General features: G+C 34.6%; 1 non-coding gene across 1 annotated transcript; it reads left to right on the top strand.

Moving 5' to 3' along the window:
• Positions 1-24,616: 24,616 nt before the first annotated feature.
• Positions 24,617-24,771, top strand: LOC122410334 (5.8S ribosomal RNA). Its single transcript, XR_006260909.1, has one exon. It is a non-coding gene; the product is annotated as a 5.8S ribosomal RNA (ribosomal RNA).
• Positions 24,772-25,722: the final 951 nt, after the last annotated feature.

The following is a 25,722-nucleotide window of genomic DNA, read 5'->3' as shown; positions in this document are numbered from 1 at the left end:
CTTTTTGCTATTCTTGCCTTTTTTTCTTTTCGCTTTCCAATTCTTAAAATCTGTCTATTCGCTGTCTTTTTCGTTGCTCATGTTCCATGCTTTTCTTCCATCTTTTTCATTTCTCTTTCCATTTTTTATCATGGTGCCCCTCCTTTTCTCTCTTTGCATCTTTCTATCAATGCTTTTTTCGTTTATTTTCCTTGCATGCCATTTATTTCCTGTTCTTGTTATTTCATTTTAATGTGTTTCTCCAATTTCTAAAATCTTCATTTTTAATTTTATCCTTGCTTTTTCACTTTTATGTGCTCCATCTCCGCTTCTTCGCTTTCCATAAACTGCTATCGCATTTCATTTTTCCTTGCTTTTCTTTCTTTCTGGTCTTCTAATTCTATCTTTGCTTCTCCATTTTGTGCTGCATCTCCGCTTCCTTACTTTCATTATATCGCTCTATTGCTTTTTCATTTTCCCTGCCTTTGTTTCAAAATCTTTTTATTCGCTCTTTTTTCTCTCTTCCACTGTTACCCTTGCTTTTCTATTTTAGTTTATGCCTCCCTTTTTTTTATGTGCCTCTTCTCTCTGCCTCTTTCTGTAATTTTTTCGTTTGCTTTTCCTTTTTCTAAAATATTTCTTTATGCTGTATATGTTCCATCTGTTTTCTTACTTTTAATATACGTCAACTTTATCACTTTTTCACTTCCCCTGCCTTTTTTTCCTTTCTCTAATCAATTTTGCCCCTCCTTTTTCTATGCTTTTTTCGTTTTTTTTTCCTTGCATGCCATTTCTTTCCTATCCTTGTTATTTTATGTGTTTCTTCAATTCCTAAAATCTTTATTTTTAATTCTATCCTTGTTTATGTGCTCCATCTCCGCTTCTTCACTTTCCATAAATCTCTATCGCTATCCTTGCTTTTTCTCTTTCCGGTCTCTCAATTCTATCCTTGCTTCTCCATTTTGTGTGTTTCATCTCGGCTTCCTTACTTTCAATAATAATTAAATCTCTATTACTTTTTTTCCTGCCATTTTCTTAAAATCTTTTTATTCGCTCTTTATTCTCTCTTTCACTGCTATCGTTGCTTTTCTATTTTCATGTTTATAATTTATGCCTGCCTTTTTTTTATGTGCCTCTTCTCTCTGCTTCTTTCTGTAATTTTTTTTGCTTGGTTTTTTTCCTTTTCCTAAAATATTTCTTTTTGCTGTATTTTCTATTCTCTCTTGTTCATTTTTATGTGTTCCATCTCTGTTTTCTTACTTTTATCCTTCAACTCTATCACTTTTACATTTCCCCTGTCTTTTTTCCTTTCTCTAATCAATTTTGCCACTCCTTTTCTCTCTTTGCATCTTTCTATCAATGCTTTTTTCGTTTTTTTCCCTTGCATGCCATTTATTTCCTGTTCTTGTTATTTCATTTTCATGTGTTTCTCCAATTTCCTTGCTTTTTCATTTTTATGTGCTCCATCTCCGTTTCTTTACTTTCCATAAATCTCTATCGCTATCCTTGCTTTTTCTCTTTCCGGTCTCTCAATTCTATCCTTACTTTTCCATTTTGTGTGCTTCATCTCGGCTTCCTTACTTTCAATAATAATTACATCTCTATCACTTTTTTTCCTGCCATTTTCTTAAAATTTTTTTATTCGCTCTTTATTCTCTCTTTCACTGCTATCGTTGCTTTTCTATTTTCATGTTTATAATTTATGCCTGCCTTTTTTTCCTAAAATATTTCTTTTTGCTGTATTTTCTATTCTCTCTTCTTCATTTTTATGTGTTCCATCTCTGTTTTCTTACTTTTATCCTTCAACTCTATCACTTTTACACTTCCCCTGCCTTTTCTTTGTCTTTCTATCAATGCTTTTTTCGTTTATTTTCCTTGCATGCCATTCATTTCCTGTTCTTGTTATTTCATTTTCATGTGTTTCTTCAATTTCTAAAATCTTCATTTTTAATTCTATCCTTGCTTTTTCACTTTTATGTGCTCCATCTCCGCTTCTTCGCTTTCCATAAACTGCTATCGCATTTCATTTTTCCTTGCTTTTCTTTCTTTCTGGTCTTCTAATTCTATCTTTGCTTCTCCATTTTGTGCTGCATCTCCGCTTCCTTACTTTCATTATATCGCTCTATTGCTTTTTCATTTTCCCTGACTTTGTTTCAAAATCTTTTTATTCGCTCTTTTTTCTCTCTTCCACTGTTACCCTTGCTTTTCTATTTTAGTTTATGCCTCCCTTTTTTTTATGTGCCTCTTCTCTCTGCCTCTTTCTGTAATTTTTTCGTTTGCTTTTCCTTTTTCTAAAATATTTCTTTATGCTGTATATGTTCCATCTGTTTTCTTACTTTTAATATACGTCAACTTTATCACTTTTTCACTTCCCCTGCCTTTTTTTCCTTTCTCTAATCAATTTTGCCCCTCCTTTTTCTATGCTTTTTTCGTTTTTTTTTCCTTGCATGCCATTTCTTCCCTATCCTTGTTATTTTATGTGTTTCTTCAATTCCTAAAATCTTTATTTTTAATTCTATCCTTGTTTATGTGCTCCATCTCCGCTTCTTCACTTTCCATAAATCTCTATCGCTATCCTTGCTTTTTCTCTTTCCGGTCTCTCAATTCTATCCTTGCTTCTCCATTTTGTGTGTTTCATCTCGGCTTCCTTATTTTCAATAATAATTAAATCTCTATGACTTTTTTTCCTGCCATTTTCTTAAAATCTTTTTATTCGCTCTTTATTCTCTCTTTCACTGCTATCGTTGCTTTTCTATTTTCATGTTTATAATTTATGCCTGCCTTTTTTTTATGTGCCTCTTCTCTCTGCTTCTTTCTGTAATTTTTTTTGCTTGGTTTTTTTCCTTTTCCTAAAATATTTCTTTTTGCTGTATTTTCTATTCTCTCTTGTTCATTTTTATGTGTTCCATCTCTGTTTTCTTACTTTTATCCTTCAACTCTATCACTTTTACATTTCCCCTGTCTTTTTTCCTTTCTCTAATCAATTTTGCCACTCCTTTTCTCTCTTTGCATCTTTCTATCAATGCTTTTTTCGTTTTTTTCCCTTGCATGCCATTTATTTCCTGTTCTTGTTATTTCATTTTCATGTGTTTCTCCAATTTCTAAAATCTTCATTTTTAATTCTATCCTTGCTTTTTCTCTTTCCGGTCTCTCAATTCTATCCTTACTTTTCCATTTTGTGTGCTTCATCTCGGCTTCCTTACTTTCAATAATAATTACATCTCTATCACTTTTTTCCTGCCATTTTCTTAAAATTTTTTTATTCGCTCTTTATTCTCTCTTTCACTGCTATCGTTGCTTTTCTATTTTCATGTTTATAATTTATGCCTGCCTTTTTTTCCTAAAATATTTCTTTTTGCTGTATTTTCTATTCTCTCTTCTTCATTTTTATGTGTTCCATCTCTGTTTTCTTACTTTTATCCTTCAACTCTATCACTTTTACACTTCCCCTGCCTTTTCTTTGTCTTTCTATCAATGCTTTTTTCGTTTATTTTCCTTGCATGCCATTCATTTCCTGTTCTTGTTATTTCATTTTCATGTGTTTCTTCAATTTCTAAAATCTTCATTTTTAATTCTATCCTTGCTTTTTCACTTTTATGTGCTCCATCTCCGCTTCTTCGCTTTCCATAAACTGCTATCGCATTTCATTTTTCCTTGCTTTTCTTTCTTTCTGGTCTTCTAATTCTATCTTTGCTTCTCCATTTTGTGCTGCATCTCCGCTTCCTTACTTTCATTATATCGCTCTATTGCTTTTTCATTTTCCCTGCCTTTGTTTCAAAATCTTTTTATTCGCTCTTTTTTCTCTCTTCCACTGTTACCCTTGCTTTTCTATTTTCATGTTTATAGTTTATGCCTCCCTTTTTTTTATGTGCCTCTTCTCTCTGCCTCTTTCTGTAATTTTTTCGTTTGCTTTTCCTTTTTCTAAAATATTTCTTTTTGCTGTATATGTTCCATCTGTTTTCTTACTTTTAATATTCGTCAACTTTATTACTTTTTCACTTCCCCTGCCTTTTTTTCCTTTCTCTAATCAATTTTGCCCCTCCTTTTTCTATGCTTTTTTCGTTTTTTTTTCCTTGCATGCCATTTCTTTCCTATCCTTGTTATTTTATGTGTTTCTTCAATTCCTAAAATCTTTATTTTTAATTCTATCCTTGTTTATGTGCTCCATCTCCGCTTCTTCACTTTCCATAAATCTCTATCGCTATCCTTGCTTTTTCTCTTTCCGGTCTCTCAATTCTATCCTTGCTTCTCCATTTTGTGTGTTTCATCTCGGCTTCCTTACTTTCAATAATAATTAAATCTCTATTACTTTTTTTCCTGCCATTTTCTTAAAATCTTTTTATTCGCTCTTTATTCTCTCTTTCACTGCTATCGTTGCTTTTCTATTTTCATGTTTATAATTTATGCCTGCCTTTTTTTTATGTGCCTCTTCTCTCTGCTTCTTTCTGTAATTTTTTTTGCTTGGTTTTTTTCCTTTTCCTAAAATATTTCTTTTTGCTGTATTTTCTATTCTCTCTTGTTCATTTTAATGTGTTCCATCTCTGTTTTCTTACTTTTATCCTTCAACTCTATCACTTTTACACTTCCCCTGCCTTTTTTCCTTTCTCTAATCAATTTTGCCCCTCCTTTTCTCTCTTTGCATCTTTCTATGAATGCTTTTTTCGTTTATTTTCCTTGCATGCCATTTATTTCCTGTTCTTGTTATTTCATTTTCATGTGTTTCTCCAATTTCTAAAATCTTCATTTTTAATTCTATTCTTGCTTTTTCACTTTTATGTGCTCCATCTCCGCTTCTTCGCTTTCCATAAACTGCTATCGTTCTTTCTTTCTGGTCTTCTAATTCTATCTTTGCTTCTCCATTCTGTGCTGCACCTCCGCTTCCTTACTTTCATTATATCGCTCCATTGCTTTTTCATTTTCCCTGCCTTTGTTTTAAAATTCCCTGCCTTTGTTTTAAAATCTTTTTATTCGCTCTTTTTTCTCTCTTCCACTGTTACCCTTGCATTTACATTTTCATGTCCCATGCTTTTTCATATTTTTTAGTTTATGCTAGTATATGATGTTTGTTTTTTATTTTTTTTCACTGTATTCTCTATCCTCTCTTCTTTACTTTTATGTGTTTCATCTCTATTTTCTTACTATTAATATCCTTTAACTTTATCACTTTTACACTTCCCCTGCCTTTTTTTTCTTTCTCTAATCAATTTTGTTTGCTTTTTTTCTTGCTTCTTCATATTTCTTTCGCCTTTTCATTTCATTTTTCAATTTTTCGATTCGTGTGCTTCATGTTCTCTCTCTCTCGCTCTCTCTTTTCACATACTTTATCTTACGTTTTTTCCCGAAAATTTATTTCATGTTCTTCGTCTTTTCTTTCTTTCTCTGTTCTTCGAACATGTGCTTAATTTTCCTCTTTTCTTTTTTTCAGGTGGACGGCAGAGGTGGTGGATACACCGCGAACGTGCACATCGCAATGCGATGGTTCGCCTCGTTGACACGTTATATCAAATTTCAAATCCGTACCGTGGCAGACGTACCGGGTTCGGTCGCTCTGGCCACGACAACGAAAATTAATTGTTTTTCCAAATTTTTTTTTTAAATAAAAATCCTAGTTAATTATATTTAAAATATAATAATCTTCTATTTTTGTTAAATGTAAAAAATAAAAAATTGTTCGATTTGTTTTGTATTTTTTTTACCTTTTACCTTCCTTCTGTCCACTTTTTTTCGAAGTAATGGACAAAAATATCTCCATTTCTACCTCTATATCTCTCTCGCTATCTCTATCGCTATTGCTATTTCTATCTCTATCTATGTCTATCTCTACCACTATCGCTATCGCTATTTCTATCTCTATTTCTGTCGCTATCGCTAACTCTATTTCTGTCGCAATCGCTATCGCTATCTCTTTCTATATCTCTATCCGTATTTCTACCTCTATCGCTATCACTATCGCTATTTCTATCGCTATCACTAACTCTATTTTTATCTCTATCTCTATCGCTTTCTCTATCTCTATTCGCTATCTCTGTTGCTATCTCTTTCTCTATTTCTATCGCTATCGCTATTTCTATCTCTATTTCGATCGATAAGGCTAATTATATCTCTATTTCTATCGCTATCGCTAACTTTATCTCTGTCGCTATCTCTATCGCTATCGCTAACTCTATCTCTCCCTCTAATTCTATCGCAATCTCTGTCTCTATCGCTATTTTTATCGCGATCGCTATCTCTTTCTCTATTCGCTATCGCTATCTCTGTCGCGATCGCTATTTCTATCGCTATCGCTTTCTCTATCTCTATTCGCTATCTCTATCGCAGACTCTATCACTATCGTTATCTCTAACTCTATCGCTAGCGCTCATTCTATCTCTATCTCTACCACTATCGCTATCGCTATTTCTATCGCTATCGCTAACTCTATCTCTGTCGCAATCACTATCTCTATTCGCTATCGCTATCTCTTTCTCTATCTCTATCGGTATTTCTATCTCTATCGCTATCGCTATTATTATCGCTATTGCTATTTCTATCGCTATCGCTAACTCTATTTCTATCTCTATCGCTTCCTCTATCTCTATTCGCTATCGCTATCTCTGTCGCTATCTCTTTCTCTATTTCTATCGCTATCGCTATCTCTATTTCTATCTCTATCTCGATCGCTATCGCTAGCGCTAATTCTATCTCTGTCTCTATTTCTAACTCTATCTTCATCCCTATCCCTATCGCTATCTCTATCTCTATCAATATCTCTATCGCTATCGCTATTTCTATCTCTATTTCTGTCGCTATCGCTAACTCTATTTCTGTCGCAATCGCTATCGCTATCTCTTTCTATATCTCTATCCGTATTTCTACCTCTATCGCTATCACTATCGCTATTTCTATCGCTATCACTAACTCTATTTTTATCTCTATCTCTATCGCTTTCTCTATCTCTATTCGCTATCTCTGTCGCTATCTCTTTCTCTATTTCTATCGCTATCGCTATCTCTATCTCGATCGATAAGGCTAATTATATCTCTATTTCTATCGCTATCGCTAACTTTATCTCTGTCGCTATCTCTATCGCTATCGCTAACTCTATCTCTACCTCTAATTCTATCGCAATCTCTGTCTCTATCGCTATTTTTATCGCGATCGCTATCTCTTTCTCTATTCGCTATCGCTATCTCTGTCGCGATCGCTATTTCTATCGCTATCGCTTTCTCTATCTCTATTCGCTATCTCTATCGCAGACTCTATCACTATCGTTATCTCTAACTCTATCGCTAGCGCTAATTCTATCTCTATCTCTACCACTATCGCTATCGCTATTTCTATCGCTATCGCTAACTCTATCTCTGTCGCAATCGCTATCTCTTTCTCTATCTCTATCGGTATTTCTATCGCTATCGCTATTATTATCGCTATTGCTATTTCTATCTCTATCGCTATCGCTAACTCTATTTCTATCTCTATCGCTTCCTCTATCTCTATTCGCTATCGCTATTTCTGTCGCTATCTCTTTCTCTATTTCTATCGCTATCGCTATCTCTATTTCTATCTCTATCTCGATCGCTATCGCTAGCGCTATCTATCTCTGTCTCTATTTCTAACTCTATCTTCATCCCTATCGCTATCTCTATCAATATCTCTATCGCTATCGCTATCGCTATTTCTATCTCTATCTCTATCTCTATCTCTATCGCTATCCCTATCCATATCCCTATCCCTACCCCTATCCCACCCCTATCCTTATCCCTACCCCTATCCCTATCCCTATGATTTTCCAGCAGTTTCATATGAACCAGATTATAGACTTTCTAACGAATTTTCTTAAGAGTCTTTTACTGAATCGTTTCACTCGATTGTTAATCTCGTTTATCAAATCGTGTCAAATTGTTTTCTACTCCTGGCGGACTCAAACAACCGCCATTATTATTTTTTCCATCAATTCAAAATACGGTGCTTGTTCTCCGTTCCAGTCAAAAAGGAATCGTCTGTATCTGTTCCATCAGGATCTTGCTCGGTCTATAACAACAGAAGCTGCAGTAATTTCTCACTTTGTCCACATCATAACCTTTGTTCTTCAAAGTGGATATTTGATATTAGTAGCTATCCGCCAAACAAGTTGTTAATTTTTATACCTATAAGGGCCGCTAAACATGCACCTACAATATTGTGCAATAATAAACCAGTCGACGTCTTTCGTCGTCGATTTCGCCGATCGACGAAAACACTTACGGCGACATCTATGCTCAGTATCTACAATTATCTAACTGTAGTTTTATCGGTTAGGGACTTTTGGTCAACCGAAAATTCTGGCGTTGTTTTCGGCCAATCCTGCCGTCTAAATTGTCAAACAAATATACGCTTACTGTTTACGTGCTTGTGACACATATCGCATCAACAATTCTACTGGAATAAACTTGTCCATCAAATAAGGTAAGTTGATATTTTTATTCTTATGTTCATAACATGTTCTGTGTAAGTATTTTTAATTCTTAAACATCGTTTTAGTGTCGTTTCAGCGCAGTGCTTTTAGATCAACAAATCTACGAAGCCGGCGAAAGTTTATCAAAAACGTAAGTCAAGAATTTTTCAAAAGAATTGTATATTGTTTTGTAATTTTTTCAGCAAGGCTGGATGCTCTGGACGGCGGTGAATATAGGAGTAGTATTGAAACATTGCGTAGTAATTGAATAAAAGTTTGAGCGAGCTTAAATTTAGGGCTGCTACACCTATACACCTATACACGCACCTACACCTATACACATCTACAAGTAGTGCACAATCATATGGGTGGGACTCAAAAGTTAGAAGGCCTAAAATGCCTGCTCACTATTTTAGGCCTTCTAACTCTTGAGCATCACCCAAATTTACGGCCATTCCCATCAATACTTTCGTGTGAGCAACGAGCAACACGTCCGACGATGTCGCACATTAACCTCGAGGCTCTTACTCGTTTTTCAGACCGATTTTTAAAGGCGTTTAAATGATAAAAAACCGGTGAAAATTTTCTGACTGCAAATACGTAGAAACTACTTATCCGACAGTGTCCAGATTTGGCATATAGACGGTACATATCAATATCGACTTCCTCGCGTGGAGAGCCTGCGTTACGACTCAAAGAATGGCTGCTTTACGAATTTTTGAAAAACGAAATTTTTCGGTTTTCTTGGATTTTCTCTTTAACCCTTTGAGGGGCACATTTTTCTATTGAAAAATTTTTTATAATCATAGGTGCTCTTAAGGTTTTTGGGACCACTGATTACGATTCTGCTGTCAAAATAGAAAAATTCAAGATGGCGGATTTAAAATGGCGACTATTTTAGGTTAAGTTCGCAGTTTTTCATTCAATCAGCACGAAATTTTGTACGGAGAGGTTTTTGGGGTCGCTGATTACGATTTTGGTCTCAAAATTGAAAAATTCAAGATGGCGGATTCAAAATGACGACCATTTTTTTTAGGTTAAGTTTGCAGTTTTTCATTGAATCAGCACGAAATTTTGCACAAAGAGGTTTTTGGGGTCGCTGATTACGATTTTGGTCTCAAAATTGAAAAATTCAAGATGGCGGATTTAAAATGGCGACTATTTTAAGTTAAGTTTGCAGTTTTTCATTCAATCAGCACGAAATTTTGTACGGAGAGGTTTTTGGGGTCGCTGATTACGATTTTGGTCTCAAAATTGAAAAAGAACGCATAACTTTCCATAACATTACGTACCTAGCGGTAGGAAACAATTTTTCTGCTATTTTTTATATACACTTCTGCTCGCACCTAGGGCTCGGGAAAGGAATTTTGTTTGAAAACTAGATTCTAAACAACAAGCAAAATTTTTGACAACAATTTATAAATAATAAATTTTTTTTTCAAAATTGGAATTTTTGAAAATTTGATTATTTTTTTTTTTAATTCTAGCGTGTCGAAAAATCTGAAAAAAATATATGTTATTGTACTAGACATGAAGTATATGTAAAAAAAAAAAAGCAATCCGACGCTCCGTCCAAGAACAGCCGAATTAATTTTTAAAAAACGAGTTTTTTCGGTTTCAATTATGTATAACTAATAATAAATAAACAAATATGGACTTTTATTCAAAAGTATCTTGTAGCTTGAACCTTGAAGTTACTAGAAACAACTTAAAAGTATGAAGGTATTGCAAAATACAACGGCAATAATAAAAAAACTGCAGTAAAAAGGGTGGTACATATATGTACCACTGCCCCTCAAAGGGTTAACCCATCAATGCGCAAAACGTCAATTTTGGACACGCATTAATTGAGGAACCAAAGAATTAATTGAGGAACCAAAGAAAAATTCTTCCAAATCTCACATAGGGGGTTTTCACGGGTACTCTTTCAGAATCTGACATTTATTTTGTAAAATAAAATCAAAATCTTTATTATTTTTGCGTTTTTATTCAAAAAATCAAGAATTTTTGAAGTTTTTTTCCTTTCACATCGATTTTCGTCCTTGTTTCTGCACTTGAATAACCATTATCACTATCAAAGGTGCCCTTAATATTTGACCTTTTCGAAACACCGCGGGAAGGCAAGTATGCCGTAATACAAACGTACTGAACGCCTTCCTCACGGCTATTGTTTGATCCCCATTATCACACGCTTGGCTGTTATTGCTCATGTTTGAGCCTAGTTTTCGTTTATTTTTCAACATTTAGACGAAAAACGAAGATTGACGTTTCTTAGTTTGAGCGACTTCCACAGCATCCAGTTATGCTGAAAAAATTGTACTCCAAATTTTTACGGGCATTAACTAAAAAATAAATTTTCTAACACTATCTACATTTTGTAGGACGTACCTATCATAATACCTACCATCATATAAAAAAAAGATCCAACTTCAAGAAGTACACATTTTTGAAAAAATGCAATTTTTTTCAGGTTTAGAGAAAAACCAAAAGTAATGCGCTTTTTTCACTAATTTTGAAATTCGAAAAAAAAAACAATTCGTAAAAATTCTTCTCTTATTACATAATCCGATTCGACTCTTGAAGTTAGCGTCTACAGTTAAAATCTAATTTCATCTTTATATTACTTGCGTGAGTGCAAAAGAGATAGCTGCAAAATGGCTACAGGTTTTACTCGGACATCCTTGATTTTTTGAGAAAAATAAAGGTTACACCTTGTTCTTTGATAAAATGAGAATGTTAGCACATAATACGTTACAATTTTTTTTCTTTATCATGTATTTGACTTGTGATATTTTTTGCAGGTTGCAGCTATTCGATTCCTGGGAGCGAAGGCGGCACGTGTGTCATCACAGAATCTGTTGAAAGTTTTAAGCTGCTGTGCGCTTACTAATAGGCTGCAGTGCGCCAAAATAAAAAGTTGCTTTGTGCAGACTAATAGGCTGCAGTGCGCCAAAATAAACAGACAGATATCAACGTTTTTATACAGTGCTCAAAGTTTCATATTTGGAAACGATTTACGATTTTTATAGGTATCTTCGATATTTATTTGTTTGAATTACTTTCTGTTTCAATAAAATATAAAAAAAAAAACATTTTGATTTTTTTTTTCCTTTTCTTTCCTTCACTTGGTCCGAAATCAAGATGGATAATGTTAGTGAATTCAGATTGAGTTTTGAAGAAGTTATAACTCGCGGGGGTTTAATAGAGGATCGGCACATCGATCGATTTGCTGAACTTCTCAAGATTGCTAATCCTAATTTTGAGATGGAAAATACGTGGAAAGTACAAATTCCCAACTTAATTCCTCCAAAATCTTTAGAGAAAGAACATATTCAAATTTTGCATAGTTGCGAAAATTTTTCTACAAATGAAGGCGGTCATTGGGTATGTAGCTACTTCGATACCCAAAAGATTTATATTTATGATTCACTGAACAGAAAAGTGTTACATCGAAATCATAAAACATTCCTTGCCAAATTATTCCCCTCCTACAATTTGGAAAATGTTGAATTTCCGAAAGTTCAACAACAATTGAATGGTAGAGACTGCGGTGTTTTTTCGATTGCATTTGCCATTTCGATTCTGTACGGACTGAAGCCAGAAAACGTTAAATATTTTCCATCCGTTATGAGACAACATTTGTTGAAGATCTTCAATTCCAACTCCTTAGAACAATTTCCATGTACCATTCGGACACGAAACGTCATTTCGCAGGTTTTTATTACTGATCGACATGGCTCTAATCGATCTAAAAACGATAAGCGAAATGAAACGAATTTTGCAAGCAAGGTCGAGAAGTCGGTTCAACGGAATCTCGTTGATTCCAGAAATGTTGAATCAATTTCCAATGAACCGTCCAAGATAAGTCTCAATGAACGTTCCAAACAGATTGTTGATACTGAAAAATTGAATGAACCAGCATGCAAAAAATATGACAATTTGTATACGCAACCAGGAAATATTAAAAAATCCTCCATTAACTTAGAGAGTACATTTGTACCAATTACTAATAATTTAATCGTACAAGTTTCACCAATCGCTAAAATTGGCATATCTCTCGTGAAAAAATCAAATGAAGAAAAAGAGAGCCAATGCGTTTCCGGAACTGTAATGATTACGGATGATATCAATGAGCAGACGTTGGGAGTCGCTTTGAATGGCCAAAGACGTAAAAAACGCAATCATCGCGATGATATCCATTTGGCTGTCCCATTGACAAAGATATTTAAAAAAAATAACACCCTCACAACACGAATCCCTATTGTGTCGTCGAATCTCCCAAATGTAAGTCTAGTTAATTTGGAAGAAACGATGGTTGACAGTATCGTTATAGAAAAAATCGTATTGACGTCGCAAAAACGAATTGATAAACATAAAAAGGGGCTGTGGGCTTCTCGGAAAAATAAAGTAAATAAAATTAAACGAGAGAAATATATTGAAAAAAAATTGAAGAATCTCATTATCAGTAGTGATTTAGACGAAAACATGGTGTTACAGCGACAATCCAATGTTTTGAAAATCCTTAAGAATCAACACGGGAAACGTGTTGCAATCACGAAACCGTTGAAAGGTTACACTTCTACCGTTAATAAACTTAAATTGGATGCAGCACGTAAAATATCCAATAAGTACAAACAATTAAAAAAATCGTTTGATTCGATTAAATTAATATCCTCTAAGGAATACTATATATCCAATGTCGCTAGGACAATGATTGGATCGTCAATAGAATGTCTCATGGAAGCGGAGTCAATCATAAAATGGTGCTTGCACACTAGACAAAAGTGGTTATACGACATAAAAACAAGGTTTAGATCGCTAAAAGATAAAATTGAAATTAAATTGACCAAGTTGGCTGAATGCCCTAATGCTTCAACTGAAGATAAGACAACTATTTTATGTGGCACCATTAGAAAACACACTGCATCTTCTGAAGCGTATTTCATGGATACGGCATATCAAAAACCTGATGACTTTGAAACCGCGATTATCATGGACAAAAGTGGCCGAGCACTAAATATTTTACCAACAATGAAGGATAAAAAAGGTAATATTTTCTGGAGTTGTTCGTCTTTTTGTAAACAAATAGATCGTAAGCTCATCGATGCTTATCATGATTTTTTGCTGAAGATATTCAACTGCAGGTTGCGAAACGTTCGTGCGGTGCTTTGTAGAATTCACAAATGTACAGTTAATCAGGTTGACACTTTGATGGGACATAGTCATACCTGTTATATCAGCCCTGTAATTTGTAAATCACCTTTTTTGTCAGTGGAATTTTTATCACCACACTTTCCAGATGTAAGAATGGTTAAGAGATCATTTTATGCAATACAAGCATCTTTGCAAAAATTGTATGATTTAGATCGGGCATTGGAGACGACAGATTTTGAAAAATTATCTATTATTGCGAATGATGCACGGGAAAAGTCTAAATCGTTTGCTCCTAACACAGAAATAGATTTGAATGAAGAATCTATCATTTCAAATCACTTCGATGCATTCAAATCGTTAAAAAAAAGTTTGCTGGATACCCCAAGATTCGTTTGCATGTCATGTGAAAAACTTTGTTTCTGGAAAAATGTTACGGCTATAAAAAATTTAAGAAAAAATATAACATCTCCATTTTGGGACGATTTGATCGAGTATGTACATAAAAAAGAAACGCATCACGAATACGTTTGTAATTATTGTCTAAATAAATTCCGGTCGGGAAAATTACCGCCGACTTGTATTTTAAACAATCTTGATGCGGGAGAGGTTCCTAAAGTAATGTCGGATCTTAATGATTACGAGAAACTACTTATCCAGAGGGCTAAAGCATTCCAAGTCATTCAAAAGATGGGTACAGTTACGAATAAAAATATGCCGCATAGGAACATGAATAAAAAAGTGATAGGGAGAACCTTCCATTTGCCATTACCTATTGAAGAAACGATTAAAAAAATTTGTCCTGCAACACAAGCAGTTAATTTAGAACATGAATTATACATTTTGGTTCGTGGAATACCGACAAAATCTAAGATCATATGGGAAAATTTAGTTGACGTAACTAAGGTTTACAATGTCCTCGTAGAACTCAAAAAATTAAATCCTTTGTACTACGAAATCGAGTTACCAAGGTCTCCAGAAACTCTTTTGGATAATTTAATTTCGGATGTTGAATTTCAAATTGAAGAAAACGCGCCTCATAATGAAAGTGAAGGTGGAGATGGAATAAATGAACAAATTGATGAAGAGATTGAAATACCTAATAAAACTAATGAAGATACCGGAAAATTCGAAACGACCGAAACGTTACAAATGAAACAATGCAATCACGAAAATACCAAAAATCTTACGAAGCCTAAAGCGTTGCTTACTCAAGTATCTCAGTCTGATGCTATCTATGAGCAATTCACAATTCACCCAATGTATAACGAAAAAGAAAATAAATCAGCTACGGAACTTTATCAAATGTTAAAAGTAGAAGATCTGGCACTCGATTTCTATCATAAGGCCTTGGACTTGAAATGTTTCCCGGATCTGTACCCCTACGGCATTAACGGACAACATCAAGAGAGGGTGGTTCGACTCACTGAGTTCGAATATATCAAGTCAAAACTTATGTCTAAGCACCCCCGGTTTCGCCTAAATCAACAGTATTTATTCTTTTTATTAAACAACAATAATATTCGTCAGTTAAGGGCGGGGATATTCCATAAGATGAATGTTACTGATTCAATCTACACAGCGGGTAGATATTTACAACAATTAGATAAAGGGGAGCTCGAAGGAAATTTGGATACAATATTTACAAAGCTTCGCAACACGGAACAATATTGGCGAATTCCTAGATCAATCTTAAACTGTATGATTCAGCATTATGGTCCAGCTACGTGGTTTCTAACGTTGAGCCCCAGTGAATATTTGTGGTCAGATTTGATACAATATCTACGCGATATGAATCCTGCTATGGCGAACGCATCGGCCAATTTGCTAATTGCTTCGGATCCTGTATCCGTGTCAAGATTCATGGACCATAAATTTAAAGCGATGTTAGACTTCATATGCTCGAAATCTAATCCTATCGGGAAAGTGACTCATTATTTCTGGAGACGTGAATACCAAACAAGAGGTACTCAACATTTCCATTTATTAATATGGGTGAAGGATGCACCGATTCTTGGTGAATCGTCAAATGAAGACGTTGCCAATTTTATTTCGAAATATGTAACTTGCCGATTACCTGAGAAAGATCAGTCACCGACATTGTACCGTAGAGTTACTACCCATCAAAATCATCATCATAACAGTTATTGCTTGCGGTCTAAAAAAATAAAAAACCGTACTATTCGGGTTTGCCGTTTTGGCTTTCCTCGGCCTGTAAGCGATACTTTCATTATGAGAAATGTTCCTATCGCCGTAGCTGGGAGAAGACAATTGAAAACCAGAAGCAGATTGTACGATCTTCCAAGGTCTGAGAAAGAAAAAAACATTAATGATTATAACCCTGTAATTCTCACAGCGTGGGAAGGCAACATGGATATACAGTTTGTTGGAGAAAAATCTTCTGTGTTGACAATGTATTGTACCAAGTACATATCGAAAGCTGAGAAAAGTTATGCTACCGAAATTTTTGAAGGAATAAGTTCGACAAAATCACTAGCAAGTCGTCTTTGGAACGTAGCTTTACGTATGTTGTGCAATAGAGAATGCGGTGCCCCCGAAGCCGCTGATACTCTTCTGGGATTTTCTTTATACGGTACAGATCCTTCAACTACTGTTAGATGGGTGAATATAAATATGATAAGAACTCGGAGATTAAAATCTCTTAAAGAAATAAAGAAATTGGATGAAGATTCTACTGACATTTTCTATCACGATATTGTAGATTATTATTATCCGTTAAGACCAGTGGAATTGAATGAAATCAATTTATATGATTTCGCGAAGTGGTATGACATAGTTTTCTCTGAACCAAAAGGTGAAGTTGAGTATTATAATTTAGGTGATGGAAAATTTTTAAAACGTCGTGAAAGAGGTTATTTGATAAATCATTACAAATATGACATGAAAACACAACCGGAAAAATATTTTTATTCTTTACTACTGCTTTTTCAACCATGGAGAGATTGGATTGAACTTAAAAATGGATGTGATACTTATGCGGAATCATTTTTGATGATGGAATCAGAACTCACTAATGCTCTACAGTATCACGAGCACTTAGAAGAATTAAGGCTTAATTTTGATTGTGTCAAAGAGCTTATCGAAAAGCAAATGGCTGAAAATATGAAAGGAGAGAAAATAGAAGGTAATAATGAAGATTGTGAGGATATAGGTTGTATTCAAATAGAAGCTGATGATGCTATGAAAGATTTTGCTGACTTAGGTGATAAACATGATGCGGTTGAAATTAACGTCGATCAAATGATTTCGGAATTGAACGTTGACCAAAGACGAGTATTCGATAAAGTTGCCCATACCATTAAATCGGAAAAAGATATTCTTCGATTATATGTTAGTGGTGAAGGCGGTACCGGCAAAAGTTTTTTAATTAAGACAATCAGATGTTGGATTAAGCAAATACTGGGAAAAGACACAGCAGTGGCAGCCCCTACGGGTTTAGCGGCGTTCAATATCGATGCATTGACATTGCATCGATTTCTTCAATTACCTGTTGAGCATGGTCAGACAACTAAATATAAGGAGCTCTCTGACGTGGTTTTAAAAACAATTCGTGATCAACTGAAAAACGTTTCGCTTATTATTATTGATGAAATTTCTATGGTATCAAATATTATGCTACTTCAAATCCATCTTCGGTTAACAGAAATTTTCAATACACCAAACGTTGATGATGGTTGGTTCGGTAAAAAGCATATTTTACTTTTTGGTGACCTTCTTCAATTACCACCCGTGCGTCAAGAATCAGTATTCATAAAACTTTCTTCATCCAAAGCTGAACAGTTGTTGGAGTCGTTAGGGAGTGTGGATATTTGGGCTAACTTATTCAGTTACGATGAACTCACAATAAATATGCGGCAAAAAAATGATACATTTTACAAAGACATGCTTTCTCGAATCCGTATAGGATTTTCAACTGAATCGGATCGAAAAGCTCTGGATGCACGTAAGATTAATTTCAAAGCTGTTGAGTTCCGGGATAGAATACAAGAACTGTGTACTTATCTTGAAGGATTACCAGATGATGCCGTTTGTCTATTGCCTACAAATCATATGTGTGATATTTTAAACGAAGCTATGTTAAATCGGCTGCCCTCAGAGGAAATTATACTAATAGCTTGCGATGATATAGATTGTCCTCGTTACAATAAATTGAAGGCAATGAAAATTTTATCTGTTGATAACGAGGATACTTCTCGAACCGCTGGTCTTGCAAATCGGATAAGCGTTAAAATTGGAGCCAAGGTCATGCTTAGACGAAATATTGATGTTACGTTAGGTCTAGTTAATGGAGCAATCGGTAAAATTGTTTCAACAATTCGTTCACTTGATAAAAATGATGTGGAGAAAATTAAAATTCGTCTAAAAACGGGATTAGAATACGAAATAGAACGGGCAAGTGTTAAATTCCAAATAATGGATAGAGTTTATGTCGTACGGAAACAATTCCCCTTATGTCTAAGCTATGGGATTACTATACATAAAAGTCAAGGATTAAGCTTAGATTGTGTTGCGATCGATGCAGGAAATTCTATATTCACTTGTGGACAGACTTATGTCGGTCTTTCTCGTGTTACTACCTTAGACGGACTACATTTAATCAATTTCGATCCCCATTCTGTAAAAGCAGATGAGTTAGCTATAAGGGAATACAATCGTCTCAGACAGAAGTTTCGTACAGATCTTGCCCTCATAAAGTTTGCCAAACAATGGGCTCCCAAAATTCCAGATTTTGTTTGGGCTATACCCAAAAATGTTATGGAGTGTCAATCAGCGCCAAGTGAATGGAAAAATATGAGCTCCTGGTCTATTAACGGATTAACCAATACGGATGGTGTTTCGTGTTATGCTAATTCTATTATACAATGTATTTTCAATTGCAAACCTCTTAGGGAAGAATTTTTCAGAACTTCGGAGGAGAAAGAAAATCCTATATCTCTTTTACTTCGGTCTTATGTGGAAAGAAATAAATCAGTGAGTTCATGCGCTGTAAGAGAATATGTAGGAGAATCGTTTATTAAAAAAAAACAGCACGACGTTTCTGAATTTTTCATGGGAATCTGCAAAAAATCTGATTTACTTCGAAATGCTGTAGAACATAAATTGATTATTAAAGTTCGTTGTAAAGCTTGTCAATATACGACCACAAATGAACAAGCAAATAATATACTAGTTTTGAGCTTTCCGCGTGTTAAAAAAGCTTTTACTTTACAGGAATTAATTGAACATAGTTTGTCTCAGTGGAATCCGATTGAAGGACATCAGTGCAATGCTTGTGGCGGAATGGGAACACTCTTAACAAAAACTTCGCTATCAACTGTTAAAAACGTTTTGATTCTTCAACTTTTAATATTATCTATAGATGAAAAAACTATGAAACTTTCAAAGATTGATTTTAGTATTAAAGGTATTCCATCCGCTGTAGTTACTGTTTGCGGCGAAAAATATAAAGTCAATAGTGCTATTTTCCATCATGGTCGAACAGTATTTGAAGGGCATTATACGAACATGTTAAGATCTGGTACGTCATGGGTTTTTGCTGATGATGCTAAGGTCGAAAAAAGAAGTTGGCCGAGAAACGCCAAGAATAGTTATGTGTATTTCTTGGAACGAACAAAAAAATGAATTAACGATAATAGTTGTGTCGTAACATGTCCTGTGAATTTTTTTCAAGTTCACAGTGCACAAAAAGTAGTCAAATCAAACCGTGAAAACAGCATGAGTGCTGTAAAAAAATTGGAGACAAGTACATTTATGTTCTATGTAACCTCGACTGAGTGAAACCCGACGTGTTACTCGTGTAGTCCAAAAAATAAATGCACGATGATTTATAAGAAGTTGTTCGATCTATTCTCTGGAAACTTGCTTCAATAATGAGCAACCTCGACTGAGTGAAACCCGACGTGTTACTCGTGTAGTCCAAAAAATAAATGCACGATGATTTATAAGAAGTTGTTCGATCTATTCTCTGGAAACTTGCTTCAATAATGAGCAATTCATTACTAAAAGTTATAAAAATCATTATTAAAGGTTATAAAAAAAAACTATTTCAAACGTAATGAATAAAAAAAATGAATCTGCTAAATCCTGGTAATGTATGAAAAACGTTTGGTGTTCAAATGAACAAAACGTTGTCAAATAAATGCAAAAGTGACGAGTACATCGGATGACGAATGAAAAAAATTAAAAACATAATGGTATGTAAAAAAAATTACGAAACCAACTGTAAATAATTTCAACAACACAATTAAGAAAAGCTTTCACAAATCGTGAAAAAAACATTATATTTAGAAGAAATACAAATCCGTAATTATATTGTAAAGGAAAAAAAAATTCAAATAGAACGTGAGAAATTTATTCCTACGGGAAGCATCCGGAACTTGAAAAAGTTCTAGTGAATCAAAAAGTTACCAAAAAATCGCATCAAAGGTAAAAGTCATTTGTTACTCTATGGTGACAGATACTTAGAAGAAAATCGATTCTTCTCAGACTTTCAGGATCCCTTGGTATTCACAATATTCGATGTCGATTTCTTGTCGGTACAAATTATGTTTAAATATGTGCTAAAAGTACTTGTCCGGCCCATCACTTTTCATTCAAATTGCTCATTCAAATAAAAATCAAACTAGACCTTAATTAATGTATTATTTTTATGGAACTAGTATTAACGCTGCCGTTACACGCCCACTTGAATTCGAACATCATCCCATATATGCTCGGCGGCAACTATTTCTTCGCAACAATTCACTCATGTTTTTATGTTGATTTTAACAAAGTGCAATTGTGTACGTAATGATACAAAAACGAGATTGTATAGACGAATCTTCTCGAAAATTTATTGAAATGCGATTTATTATCAGTTGAATATCTTCAGTAATAGAATAGGTTAGTTGCTATAACAAATGCTATAACAAATATAATTCGTTTGAAGAAGGAAATGTGAAGTAAAAATTGCCGTTATTTCAATATAAACTGGGGCGTTAATTTGGAAGCTTGACAATTTTTATCGTCCGAAGGGTATTTTTTCATCGATACACAATAATATCTCTTGTATATTACAAAAAAAATTGTTTGGATTTTTTATAATGAATGCAATTAAGTTAAAATCTCTTGGAGATAATTTTCTCAATTCCCTCTGTAGGCATACATGTGATCCATCAGATCTAGAAGAGCCCTGATTTTTATTTGAATGAGCAATTTGAATGAAAAGTGATGGGCCGGACAAGTACTTTTAGCACATATTTAAACATAATTTGTACCGACAAGAAATCGACATCGAATATTGTGAATACCAAGGGATCCTGAAAGTCTGAGAAGAATCGATTTTCTTCTAAGTATCTGTCACCATAGAGTAACAAATGACTTTTACCTTTGATGCGATTTTTTGGTAACTTTTTGATTCACTAGAACTTTTTCAAGTTCCGGATGCTTCCCGTAGGAATAAATTTCTCACGTTCTATTTGAATTTTTTTTTCCTTTACAATATAATTACGGATTTGTATTTCTTCTAAATATAATGTTTTTTTCACGATTTGTGAAAGCTTTTCTTAATTGTGTTGTTGAAATTATTTACAGTTGGTTTCGTAATTTTTTTTACATACCATTATGTTTTTAATTTTTTTCATTCGTCATCCGATGTACTCGTCACTTTTGCATTTATTTGACAACGTTTTGTTCATTTGAACACCAAACGTTTTTCATACATTACCAGGATTTAGCAGATTCATTTTTTTTATTCATTACGTTTGAAATAGTTTTTTTTTATAACCTTTAATAATGATTTTTATAACTTTTAGTAATGAATTGCTCATTATTGAAGCAAGTTTCCAGAGAATAGATCGAACAACTTCTTATAAATCATCGTGCATTTATTTTTTGGACTACACGAGTAACACGTCGGGTTTCACTCAGTCGAGGTTGCTCATTATTGAAGCAAGTTTCCAGAGAATAGATCGAATCTCACATTTTGTACATCAGATTCTCAAAACAGTTTCTGGTCTTGATATAAGTGTAGTTATTCTTTTTCCACCTGGTCTGTCGAGTAACAAATTTTGAAACTTATTCCAAAAAGTCTTTGGATGCTTTGTTTGCGGATCATATGAAAAGTCGAATCTTTGGAATGCAGTAGGCAAATACAAATTTTGACAACAATACTTATGAAATGACATGTATGTTGAGTATTCCCACTTTGCAAACTACAAATATGGAATTATTAGCGAAAAGATCCATTACGCTAAGTCTACAGTTGCTCCGTTTTGGATGCGATCAAATATAATGCCTGCTAACATCCATGGGAACATACAGAATTTCTGAACACAATGTTCGCTATGTCATTTCAACGTAACATCATGACTTTTGCCAACTTTTCTCTATAATACTATAGATTTGGATTATTGAAATACAGCAAAAATCTGTGAATTATAAAATTGATATACTGTGCCACTCATTTTACTTTTTAAAACTAATTGTAACATATATATGAAGTAAAAAACTCATCACAGAAGTCTTCAGTTGCTCATTTATGGATAGATTTAAAATTGCTGTCTTCGAAGCTCATTGCGCAGATACATTGAACCGCAGCAGATACCTGCGAACTCTGAAATTTCTGTGCATAAATATGTGTGTTAAGTATCACCCCCTCCTATCTTTGATTATGAGAATGAGTAATAGAACTTGGTTTAGCAAGTTTTGAAGTATTTCTTTTTAAATACTATTGAAGTTTGTATTACTGCGGTATGAAGCAAATACCTCCAAACTTTCATATTTTTGTGTCGCAACATGTGTGCCAATCATTTAAATTTTTTACTCCAACCGTAACATGTAATCTTAAAAATTCATCACAAACGTCTTCAGCTTTTCTAAATTCCTAAATTTTCCGTTGTCCATTTTATTCTGAGTTTTTAAACTTTTAAATTCATTCCTGAATTCTCCTGAAATTGTTTTTCTCCAAAACCAATGCAGATACCTTAAACGTCTTTGAATTCCGTTGCTCTGTTGAATTAAGTAAGCTCAGTTTTTTTTGCTTCTTTGAGTTCTGACATAATAAATGTTTCCGGGTGCCTTTTTTCAGCAACTATCAAACTCTAGATAATTGGATCTCAGCGGCCACTTGCAAACTTTGGAAATATATTTCATCGGGGACACGTTTTGAATGACACGAAAATGTCTAGATTCAGAATGCAAAAGTAACATTTAAAAAGGGCCAATTCTGTTGGATTTGTTGTGTCTTGAATTTGATCTATCTTTCCTCTTTTCCTTTCTTTTTCCCAACGTTATCAGCCGAAAATCATATCTCGGCCCGCAACACGCATTGCTCCATGCTCTTGAGTTCCCAATGGACGAAACATATTAAAAGACAAGGAGAAAAATCACCAAAGTCCAAGAATAAACCTCTATCGAAATATTTTCAGTACAATTTCGACGAAAAATAGGTCTTTTTTCGTGAAAACCAACGTTATACGCCGAAAATTATAAACAATTCATAGATATTAAAACTAAAATCTTATTGTCATCTGAACATAAATAAGGATATTTTGAGAAAAAAGTCGTGATATCAAACCATAAACTTCCCCTAGGGAAAAAAAGGTTGGGACAAGTACATTGATAGTCCCTCGTTTGCTGATAATTCCACCCATAAAAAAAACTTTAAACAAAATTTTTTTTTAATTGTAAAAAAATTATTTCATAAAAAAAAAATACAGAACAATTCGAAAAAAAATTCACAAATCTTGAAAAAACATTGCATTAAAAAAAAACTAATCTCTATATATTTTTTAAAGTGTCAAAAGCATTAAATAACAAGTAAAACTTAAAAAACCGAAACATTTCGCTTGAAATAATTTTGAAAATCGATGCCTCATTCTTCTTATTAGATTCGAACAGCTAAATCAATTGAAAAAAATTCCATCTAATTTACGTGCAGCATTAAAATTTATTATATCAATTCGAGGCCAAGTATTTTCTAATGAATTGAAAAAAGTTACCACTTGAGTTACGTGCAGCACTAAAATTTATGATATCAAACGAAGGACAAGTAATTTATGAGTAACTCCAAATTTCAACATTATGGATTTCTTCTAAGAATCTTTTAAATCCAAAAAAATCACATGCAAGCTAGCCATTTCTTACTCTATGGTGGCAGAGACTTATAAGAAAATCGATTCTCTTCAGGCTTTCAGGAGCTTCTGATATTATTCACAACATTCGACGTCGATTGGATCGATACAAATTATGTTTAAATATAAGTTAAAAGTACTTGTCCGGCCCATCACTTTCCATTAAAATTGTTTATTCAAATAAAAATCAGGGGTTTTCAAGAACTGATGGAGCACAAATATTCATGAAGAGGGAATTTAGAGACTTATCTTCAAGTAATTTTCCCTTAATTGCACTAATTTAATAAGAATGGAAACGAATTGCCCTGCCATATACAAGGGATGTTTATGTGCATTGATAAATAAAAAACATTTTGCCCATCAAATATGTTCAAGTTTCCAAAATAACTCCCCAGTTTGTATTCCTATGACGGCAATTTTTACTTCTCATTTTTTCCAGCGAACGAATTTCATTCGGCATAACTAACCTATACTATTATTAAGAACATTAAACTAATACTAAATCGCATTTCAATAAATTTTTTACCTGATTCTGCCGTTCAATTTCATTTTTTTGATGATTGATTTTTATTTGTATGAATAGTGATGGGCCGGACAAGTACTTTTAACTCATATTTAAACATAATTTGTATCGATCCAATCGACGTCGAATGTTGTGAATAATATCAGAAGCTCCTGAAAGCCTGAAGAGAATCGATTTTCTTATAAGTCTCTGCCACCATAGAGTAAGAAATGACTAGCTTGCATGTGATTTTTTTGGATTTAAAAGCTTCTTAGAACAATTCCATAATGTTGAAATTTGGAGTTACTCATAAATTACTTGTCCTTCGTTTGATATCATAAATTTTAGTGCTGCACGTAACTCAAGTGGTAACTTTTTTCAATTCATTAGAAAATACTTGGCCTCGAATTGATATAATAAATTTTAATGCTGTATGATTACCCTGAACGGTGGATCACTTGGCTCGTGGGTCGATGAAGAACGCAGCTAATTGCGCGTTAACTTGTGAACTGCAGGACACATGAACATCGACATTTCGAACGCACATTGCGGTCCACGGATACAATTCCCGGACCACGCCTGGCTGAGGGTCGTTTATGCATAAAATTTAGACTGCTCTCGCGATGATTTCGTCATCGCGTGTAGCGAATGTATTGGGCGTTCGTTGACCCATGCCCTTGTACAAAAGGGGGGTGCGCGTCTGCGTCGCTTGAAATTAACGCGCTCTCCCGCAAGTCTCGGAGATCGAGTCCCTTCGATCCGGATTTCGTGAGCCAGCGTGTGCGAATCGCGAATTCATTTTCTCCCTTTGCCGGGGAGAAGTTCAAAGCTATTCGCATTCGCCCGCGATACTCTATGAGAATCGAGCACTACCAAATTGGCCGTTCCTTGAATTTTTCGAGTCGAGCGTGTGCGGAGATGATGGGAAAAGAGAGAGAGAGGTGGGGCATGCCCCCCCGGACCGTGTTGTCCGTCGTTGTTTTTTTTTTTCCATTCTCGTGCGCAATTCGCCGCTACTTTGATAAGTGAGCAGGCACGCCGCCGCCGAACGGCCGGTCGATCGAGTTCCGGAGCTAATTGTTAGTTTTTAAAGGACAGATACTGACCGGATCGCTCGCGCAACGGGGGCGAGCCCGCATGTAGCGTGTTTTTAAAGAATTGTTCGCACATACGAGAATCGGAAGGTGTCATTTGACGAAAGAAAAACAGCGTGGTCGAGCACGTGGTTCGGAGGTTGGGTAATCGAACGCGAAATGTTTCCACTTTGATTTTCACTCGTCTCGAACTGATCGCATCGCTCTTCCGCCAATGAAAAATTCATACGGAGAGAGAAATGTGTGTTGTGTATGTTGTTATATAACATCGTACCAGGCACCCACGGATGTGTTGAAATTCTCATGGTTTTGAAGTTAAATCGACGACCTCAGAGCAGGCGAGACTACCCGCTGAATTTAAGCATATTACTAAGCGGAGGAAAAGAAACTAACCAGGATTTCCTTAGTAGCTGCGAGCGAACAGGAAATAGCCCAGCACTGAATCCCGCG

Source organism: Venturia canescens, chromosome 4 (assembly GCF_019457755.1).
Source record: "Venturia canescens isolate UGA chromosome 4, ASM1945775v1, whole genome shotgun sequence".
Taxonomy (NCBI): Eukaryota; Metazoa; Arthropoda; class Insecta; order Hymenoptera; family Ichneumonidae; genus Venturia; species Venturia canescens.
Note: the sequence above shows the minus strand (reverse complement) of the source record. Positions and strands in the feature narration are given on the sequence as shown.